Source organism: Chiloscyllium plagiosum, unplaced genomic scaffold (genome assembly GCF_037043375.1).
Source record: "Chiloscyllium plagiosum isolate Xiang-an unplaced genomic scaffold, Cpla_swu_hap1 HiC_scaffold_5, whole genome shotgun sequence".
Classification (NCBI taxonomy): Eukaryota; Metazoa; Chordata; class Chondrichthyes; order Orectolobiformes; family Hemiscylliidae; genus Chiloscyllium; species Chiloscyllium plagiosum.
The window spans coordinates 36,584,763-36,594,033 of record NW_028270143.1 but is presented as its reverse complement, the minus strand read 5'-3'; the positions used below and the strand labels follow the sequence as shown (position 1 = coordinate 36,594,033).

At 51.1% G+C, this 9,271-nt stretch overlaps 1 protein-coding gene and 1 long non-coding RNA gene across 2 annotated transcripts in view; both read left to right on the top strand.

Moving 5' to 3' along the window:
* LOC148149909 (uncharacterized) overlaps nucleotides 1–8,264 on the top strand; it is a 22,489-nt gene extending 14,225 nt beyond the window's left edge. Inside the window, exon 2 of the long non-coding RNA XR_015757174.1 lies at nucleotides 6,645–8,264. This is a non-coding gene — a long non-coding RNA (uncharacterized LOC148149909). The remainder of the gene's footprint in view (nucleotides 1–6,644) is intronic.
* tspan13a (tetraspanin 13a) overlaps nucleotides 1–9,271 on the top strand; it is a 48,264-nt gene that overhangs the window by 26,123 nt on the left and 12,870 nt on the right. The gene's annotated exons all lie outside the window — the stretch shown is intronic.

Sequence of the window (9,271 nt, the reverse complement as noted above, 5' to 3'; positions counted from 1 at the left end):
CTCCCCCTCTCACTCCCCCCTCTCACTCCCCCCTCTCACTCCCCCCCTCTCACTCCCCCCCTCTCACTCCCCCCCCCTCTCGCTCCCCCTCTCGCTCCTCTCGCTCCCTCTCGCTCCCTCTCGCTCCCTCTCACTCCCTCTCACTCCTCTCACTCCCTCTCCCCCTCCCTCTCCCCTCCACTCCCCCCCTCTCACTCTCCCCCCCCCCTCTCACATCCCCCCCCCTCTCACTCCCCCCCTCTCACTCCCCCCCTCTCACTCCCCCCCTCCACTCCCCCTCTCTCACCCCCCCTCTCACTCCCCCCCTCTCCTCCCCCCCTCTCACTCCCCCCCCCTCTCACTCCCCCCCCTCTCACTCCCTCTCCCTCCCTCTCACTCCCCCCCTCTCACTCCCCCCCTCTCACTCCCCCCCCTCTCACTCCTCCCCCCCTCTCACTCCCCCCCCTCTCACTCCCCCCCTCTCACTCCCCCCCTCTCTCACTCCCCCCTCTCACTCCCCCCCTCTCACTGCCCCCCTCTCACTGCCCCCCTCCTCACTCCCCCCCTCTCACTCCCCCCCTCTCACTCCCCCCCTCTCACTTCCCCCCTCTCACTCCCCCCCCTCTCACTCCCCCCCTCTCACTTCCCCCCTCCCCTCCTCACCTCCGCTCCCCCTCTCGCTCCCCCCTCCTCCTCCCTCTCCTCCCTCCACTCCCTCCCTCTCACTCCCTCTCACTCCCCTCCTCTCACTCCCCCTCTCCTCCCTCTCACTCCCTCCCCTCTCCCCCCTCCCTCTCCCCTCTCACTCCCCCCCTCTCACTCCCCCCTCTCACTCCCCCCTCTCACTCCCCCCCTCTCGCTCCCCCTCTCGCTCCTCCCTCTCGCTCCTCCTCTCGCTCCCTCCCTCTCCCGCTGCTCCCCTCCTCTCCCTCGCTCCCTCTCGCTCCCCTCTCACTCCCTCTCACTCCCCTCACTCCCTCTCCCTCCCTCTCCCCTCCCACTCCCCCCCTCTCACTCCCCCCCTCTCACTCCCCCCCCCTCTCACTCCCCCCCTCTCACCCTCTCCCCTCTCCCTCCGCCCCCTCTCACTCCCCCTCTCTCTCCTCCCTCTCACTCCCACCCCTCTCACTCCCTCCCCCTCTCACTCCCACTCCCCCCCTCTCACTCCCCCCCTCTCACTCCCCCCCTCTCACTCCCCCCCCTCTCACTCCCCCCCTCTCACTCCCCCCCCTCTCACTCCCCCCCCTCTCACTCCCCCCCCTCTCACTCCCCCCTCTCACTCCCCCCCCCTCTCACTCCCCCCTCTCACTCCCCCCCCTCTCACTCCCCCCCTCTCACTCCCCCCACCACTCCCCCCCTCACACCCCCCCCCTCTCACTCCCCCCCCCCCCCACCCCTCACTCCCCCCCCTCTCACTCCCCCCCCCTCTCACTCCCCCCCCTCTCACTCCCCCCCCTCTCACACCCCCCCCCTCTCACTCCCCCCCCTCTCACTCCCCCCCCCTCTCACTCCCCCCCCTCTCACACCCCCCCCCCCACTCCCCACCTCACCCCCCCCCTCTCACCCCCCCCCTCACTCCCCCCCTCTCACTCCCCCCCTCTCACCCCCCCCCTCTCACTCCCCCCCCTCCACTCCCCCCCTCTCACCTCCCCCTCCCCCCCCCCACTCCCCCCCTCTCACTCCCCCCCTCACCTCCCCCCTCTCACTCCCCCCCCCCCCCCACTCCCCCCCCACTCCCCCCCTCTCACTCCCCCCCCACACCTCCCCCCCTCTCACTCCCTCCCTCTCACCTCCCTCCTCTCACGCCCTCCCTCTCACTCCCTCCCTCTCACTCCCTCCCTCTCACTCCCTCCCTCTCACTCCCCCTCTCACTCCCTCCCTCTCACTCCCTCACTCCCTCTCACTCCCTCCCTCTTACTCCCCCCTCTCACTCCCTCCCTCTCACTCCTCCCTCTCACTCCCTCCCTCTCACTCCCTCCCTCTCACTCCCTCCCTCTCACTCCCTCCCTCTCCTCTCCCTCCCTCTCACTCCCTCCCTCTCACTCCTCCCTCTCACTCCCTCTCACTCCCTCTCACTCCCTCCCTCTTACTCCCTCTTACTCCCTCTCACTCCCTCTCACTCCCTCTCACTCCCTCTCACTCCCTCTCCCCCTCCCTCTCCCCCTCCCTCTCCCCCCTCCCACTCCCCCCCTCCCACTCCCCCCTCCCACTCCCCCCTCCCACTCCCCCCTCCCACTCCCCCCTCCCACTCCCCCCTCCACTCCCCCCCTCCCTCACTCCCCCCCTCTCACTCCCCCCCCCTCTCACTCCCCCCCCTCTCACTCCCCCCCTCTCACTCCCCCCCTCTCACTCCCCCCCCTCTCACTCCCCCCCCCTCTCACTCCCCCCCTCTCACTCCCCCCCTCTCACTCCCCCCCCTCTCACTCCCCCCCTCTCACTCCCCCCCTCTCACTCCCCCCCTCTCACTCCCCCCCTCTCACTCCCTCCCTCTCACTCCCTCCCTCTCACTCCCTCCCTCTCACTCCCTCCCTCTCACTCCCTCCCTCTCACTCCCTCCCTCTCACTCCCTCCCTCTCTCTCACTCCCTCTCACTCCCCTCTCACTCCCTCTCCCCCTCCCACTCCCCCCTCTCACTCCCTCTCCCCCTCCCACTCCCCCCTCTCACTCCCCCCCCTCTCACTCCCCCCCCTCTCACTCCCCCCCCTCTCACTCCCCCCCCCTCTCACTCCCCCCCTCTCACTCCCCCCCCTCTCACTCCCCCCCCTCTCACTCCCCCCCCCTCTCACTCCCCCCCCTCTCACTCCCCCCCTCTCACTCCCCCCCTCTCACTCCCCCCCTCTCTCCCCCCCTCTCTCCCCCCCCCTCTCTCCCCCCCCTCACTCCCTCCCTCCCACTCCCTCCCTCCCACTCCCTCCCTCCCACTCCCTCCCTCCCACTCCCTCCCTCCCACTCCCTCCCTCCCACTCCCTCCCTCTCACTCCCTCCCTCTCACTCCCTCCCTCTCACTCCCTCCCTCTCACTCCCTCCCTCTCACTCCCTCCCTCTCACTCCCTCCCTCTCACTCCCTCCCTCTCACTCCCTCCCTCTCACTCCCTCCCTCTCACTCCCTCCCTCTCACTCCCTCCCTCTCACTCCCTCCCACTCTCTCACTCCCTCCCTCTCACTCCCTCCCTCTCACTCCCTCCCTCTCACTCCCTCCCACTCTCTCACTCCCTCCCACTCTCTCACTCCCTCTCACTCTCTCACTCCTCTCACTCCCTCCCTCCCTCTCACTCCCTCCCTCTCACTCCCTCCCACTCTCTCACTCCCTCCCACTCTCTCACTCCCCTCTCACTCCCTCCCTCCCTCTCACTCCCTCCCTCCCTCTCACTCCCTCCCTCCCTCTCACTCCCTCCCTCCCTCTCACTCCCTCCCTCCCTCTCACTCCCTCCCTCTCACTCTCTCTCCTGCATTGACCTAACCTTTGTTTGTTCGTCACCCTTTACAATTGCTGTTGTTTTGCCTTTTTTCTCTAAAGTTCGAAAACAATGCAACAGCATATAAAACAGTAATTGCTGCTCCTGGAATTTAAGGAAATCACCTCCAACACCTAAATTACCTCAAAAAGGAGCAGGAAGTTACAGCCAGAAATTTTTCCCGTCCTCCATCTTGGACTACCCAGAAACCTTATCCACATTGTACTGCATATTGTGAATACCTGAGGCTCAAGAATCAATCCCTGTCATATTTCATGAACCACTAACCTTCTCCTCGGAAATTATTCATTTATTTCTACTCTCTGTTTCCTGGCTGCTTTCTGGTCCTCAATCCTTGCTACTATAATACCCAATCCCATGTGCTTTGATTTTGCTCACAAATCTCTTCTGTGGGACTTTATTAAAAGCTTTATGAAAGTCGAAATGCAACATATCCACTTGTTTTCCCTTATCTATTCTACTGGTAATGCTTTCCAAAAAACAAATCTTGTTAAGTTTGTTCAACATGATTTCCCTTTTATAAATCCATGTTAAATTTGTCTAATTCTATTGTGTTTTCTGTTTGAATATCGATCTTGTAGTACAAAGTTTGCCCCTTCTGTCCATTTTTGATCCCATATTTTGTTTGCAGCCTTTTCCATTAGTATAAGATGTTCATAACTTTAAACAAAATTTGGTAGACCCTAGTCCGTTTCAGTTCACTTCTTACTGCATGTGAGCGCTCTGGAATATACAATGCTGGAGTAGTTTGGCTGAGAGTAATCCTAGTGGATCTGATTTCAAACATACCTAATCTGGCAGAAGCAGCATGTCTAAGTTACAGTTACTTATCATTTGCCTTAGAGCAGGTTGGCCATCTGTGAGAACTGGAAGGTTGCCAGACTGCTTCGCACCTTGCTATGGTGACATTGCTCCCAGTTGAAGTTATTCGACAACTTCCTGAGTTTTGTAAACTTTGGACTGAATCTTACTTTTTTTTTAACATTTTGGCTAAAAGTTAGTTTGGTTGTGGAGGATTTCTTTCAATGAGCCCTAGCACAATCTCACTGTCTTCCAACACTTGCCCCCAGGAAACACCTTTTGCTGCATTCTACCACTTGGCGTAACAGAAACAACTTGTTGATGCTGAGAGATGTTGGAATAGGGTGGTATGCCTGGCACTGGCACTATCTTTAAAAGGCCAATGTGTATCTGGGCAGGCACCATCAATCCAAAACTGCCCTGCGTGCTTCCTGATATTTGACCCAGACAGGGCAGAGACGGGAAAATTGGTGTCTTGCTTTGTGGGCAGGCACCTGAAGGTCCTGGGTGGACCGAGTGGTGCAGAGATGGGATATCCTCTACACTCAGGACCATCAGAGGAGGCCATGACACTTACAGCCTAGATTGCCATCTGTGTCAGCCATCTGGAGGCATGCACAGCAATGACCTTCCTCACTCTGCCAGAATAAGTGCCATCACCTTTTTCTCTCGGACCTCACACTTACTCTATTTCTTCTATTTTACCCACCTCCCATTAAGACTCCATGACTTGTCACTCTCCCTATTTCCTGTAATGTCTGCTCTCACTTGCTGCCACCAACATTCCTGAAGCCACTAACCCAGCATTCCCTCAGTACTGCCTGCTCCCTCACATGGGACATCTGCCCACTTGCACCAAAAGTAACAGCTGTGTCATACAGTTTTTAAGATCCTTTAATCCTTCCTCATTCCAGGAGGGAAGCAGCCCACAGGCAGAAATAGCTGACTTTTGGGCAGTCCAACAGCTCCTTGTCCTTTATGTGAATTGAATCCTGACGATCACTGCCCTCAAGCAGTGTCCAAGCCCCTGGAGAGGCATCAGAGGCTGCCCATGACTTACTGTGCCAATTTGACACCCTGACCAATGGCTATTTTCCTTAACTTGACTGAGCACTGCTGACAACTTTTGATAAGCTTCCTGGCTTGTGTATGTACTAAACTGCAAGGCATCAAAGCAGTACCTGTGGGTATCTTTGGCTGAGGGGAAATGTGCAAAAAGGCAAGGCACCAAGTGAGTGAGTGCTAAGAGAGCAATCATACAGGTTGGCAACACATCTTGGTACAGTCCATGAGCTGGGTGCATGTCCTTGAGTGCAAAGTGTCCTTGCTTCATTATTACAGTGATAAATTGCCACTGCAGTATTGAAGTGCAGAAGTGAATGTGTCAGAGACATGTCACAAAGGAGGCTGGCACATTTTAGATGCCATTGCCACAAAGTTCTTTTGGAGCAAATGACGAGCCGGAGTCATCAGAACTGCTCTGACTTCTACGTCAAGAATTTTCGGCATCTAGTTTGTTTCTTGCTGTAGCCCATGTCATTTCCCTCATGATTGAAATCTGTTATGATGAGCCAAAATGATCCAACATGTTGTCACCAGACGTAGCTAGCTTTCTTGCTACTTAGAATTCTAACTGAAGAATATTGCCCTCTTCCATAGGGTTCTAATATTGTCTGAGGTCTACAATTTAGCTGCCCATTATTCAGAATCAAGACAAAATTGTATCAAATTACATGTTGATAGGATGAGACAAAGTAAGGTGAGAGGAAGCTCCTGTAGAGTGATTTTATTTAGTTGAATAGCCAGATTCCGTGCTGCAAAATTTTAAATAGTTTTAAAAAAGTGGGGAAAAAAACTTGCCATGTCAGTGGTTTGAAAATCAGAACAATTGTGTGTGTGTAAGGAGGTGTTAAAAATTGGCATGTGCCTGTACTCCTCAGCAGGCACTCTATGCCAGTGGGATGCTATATGCATCGCAGGAAGGAGAAAAAAAATCAGTGTTTTCTTTTAGTTATGCCCAATAAAGTTTTAATATGCTATTTAAATTCCCACATTGAGATTTGTTTGCCTTTTACTATATATTAATGCTTGTAGATAATAACAATATCTGAAGATTTTCAGCTTTCATTCCTTCATTTGATAAAAACTTTTTTTTACTACAATTGTTGACTTGAAATTGGAATTGAAGCATTTACTTTGAAAGGTTGGCTGTTTTTTTGACAAAGTAGACCTCTTTAAGCTACTTGGAATTAAAAAGAAATTAGTTTGCAGATTTATCAGAATGACCAAATCGTAGCCAGCTGTTTAGCTGATACCTGTTAACTAAACCTCTGTTAGGTTGGTAAAATTCAGAAAATGATCAGCATTTTGTTTCCCTTTATATACTAGTAGGACCACTGAACCTCTCAACTGGCTGCAAAATAGCCTGGAAAGGGACCTAAATCTCTTGGACGAGTTAAATGTCGCCTCATACTCATTGAATCATGCCCTACAATGTTCTAGACATTACTGTCACCATCTCTGGATATGTCTTGTCCCACCAGCAGGACAGACCCAGCAGAGCTGGCAACACAGTTGGATACAGTTAGGATGGAATTGCTCTGGAAGTCTTCAACATTGACTCTGGACTCGACTAAGTCTCATGGCTTCAGGTTAAACATGGGCAAGGAAACCTGCTGACTACTATGCATTGTCCTCCCTTAGTTGATGAATCAATAGTCCTCCATGTCGAACAACTCTTGGAGAAAGCACTAAGGATGGCAAGGCCACAATGTACTCTGGGTGGAAGATTTCATTGCCCACCACCAATTCTGGCTCAGCAGCAGCACCACCAATCGAGCTGGTTGGGTCCTACATTCGTAGCTACTAGACAGGGTCTGCGGCAGGCAGTGAGGGAACCAACAAAAGGGAATACATACTCGACCTCATCTTCATCAATCTGCCAGATACATGATGGTATTGATAAGAGTGACCATTGCACAGTCTGTGTAGAGACAAAGTCCCATCTTCACATTGAGAAGTATTATGTGGCACCATCGGCGTGCTAAATAGGATAGACTTTGGACAGCCTAGCAACTCAAGATTGAGCATCCATGAGGTGTTGTGGGCTAACAACATCAGAATTGTATTTCAGCACAACCTGTAATTTCATGACCTGGCATATTTCCAGTCCATCCTTTCCCATCAAGTCAAGGAAACAACCCTGGTTCAATGAAAAGTGCAGGAGGGCATGCCAGGAGCAGCATCAAGAATATCTAAAAATATTCAATGGCAACTAGGGATGGGGTGGCAATAAATGCTGCCCAGCCAGTGACGCCCACATCCCATGAGGGAATAAAAAAAGTCAAGATGTTTCTGCATATGAGATGGAATACATTTCTAACCTTGAACAAATAAATGATTCCTGTTCTCTTCTTGAACTGTTAGATGAGGCCTGTAATATGCCATGAGATTGTGAAATTTGCATTATTTTCACAAAGTCCATAGGCAAACAATAATATGAGGAAGACAGTAAATAATTAGTCATTGATACGCAAGCTTGAGCAAGTATCTGCAGGGAACATAACGCATTGCTTGCATAATTTAATATTGCCTTGATTAGCTGCAGATGACAGCTGCAGTTTGGAAATAGTTTTCAAATTGGTTAACCTTTCTACAGTACTATTTTTAAGATTGAAGTGAAGGCAATTTAAAGTAAAATTGATTTTAAATATATATTTTTGTATTTAAAAAGTAAAGTTCCTTCACCATTGAGTATTCTTCAGATATGAAATTAAACAGTTTTATGAAATATAATATGTATTACTTCAACTACTCAACATAATACCCAAACCTGAAATACCGCCAAACTAGGACTTTTGCTTAAGATTTGAAACTGCCAATTTTTTTGTTTTGTGTTGTTTGAACAGGAGAAACAAGAATTAGTTGATTTGAGATTATAGTTTGAACTACTTCACTACAACATTGGATTAAATTTGAATGATTCAAAATATAGAAAATTAAAATCTTGGTGATATGGTTATAATTGTGCCCTTCACAGAAAGACCGAGAATTGAAGAGTCGTGACTTCTGTACAAATAATCATTCGTTGCAGTTCTTTACTTTGCTTGAAAATAAGTGATACAAAATCAGGTTTATCATTATTACTACCTTGAGTTTGTTGGTGTTGAATACTCTTCCAGTGATCTTAAGCCTTGTATCTACCAGTTTAACGCAGCCATTTTATGAAATACATTGTTTTTGCACATGAGTTATTTAATTCTCTTTTGACTAAGCAAATGTTTTCAGAGATACGAGGTAAAAGGTAAGTCTCTATAGGACTATAGGTCCATTCTCTCATCACTAGAGAGAGATGATGGTGGTGGTTTAACTTGAGGGTCACCATGCATCAAGTGAGGGGAGAGGTTGAGAAAGAGGGATCTTCAGAGTAATACAAGCCAGTTTGGGAATTTAACCCATGAGGCTAAATGTGAATTGCAAAACTGAAATAATGGAATTACAGAGAAGCTTAAGTATCCAACTCCCTTTGTTTAAGTGGTGGAACTTGTCTTCACAAAATTATGTAACAAAGAACTCTTCATATGTTTCCCACACCAGCAGGACAATCTATTTGGCTTAAATATGATTAATTTATTCACGTGTGCTCTGCTTGAAGGTAAGTCCTTTGCTTGAACTGTTTCTTTGGCAATCCACCACTGAAAACTGTCAATGTCCACCACTAGCAGGGGTAGGTGAGGAGGCAGATCCCAAATCTACCTCAGACTGTAAGGGAATCAAACCTGCTCTGTTAACATTATCTGTAACCATGCAGTAGTCAACAACATTAACTAGCTCCCTCTTAAATAGGACATATTCTGTCTTTAGGTTCTTTTTTGACCTCTGCAATAACATTCCCAGCTTTCTGTTGACAAGAAAACATTGCTGCCTTCTCAACATTCTCGCTGCTTTTTCCTTCCCTTTTCCCAAGCTATCAGCTTTCCTAACTCTGACCTGTTCACATAGAAATGGAAGTTAAA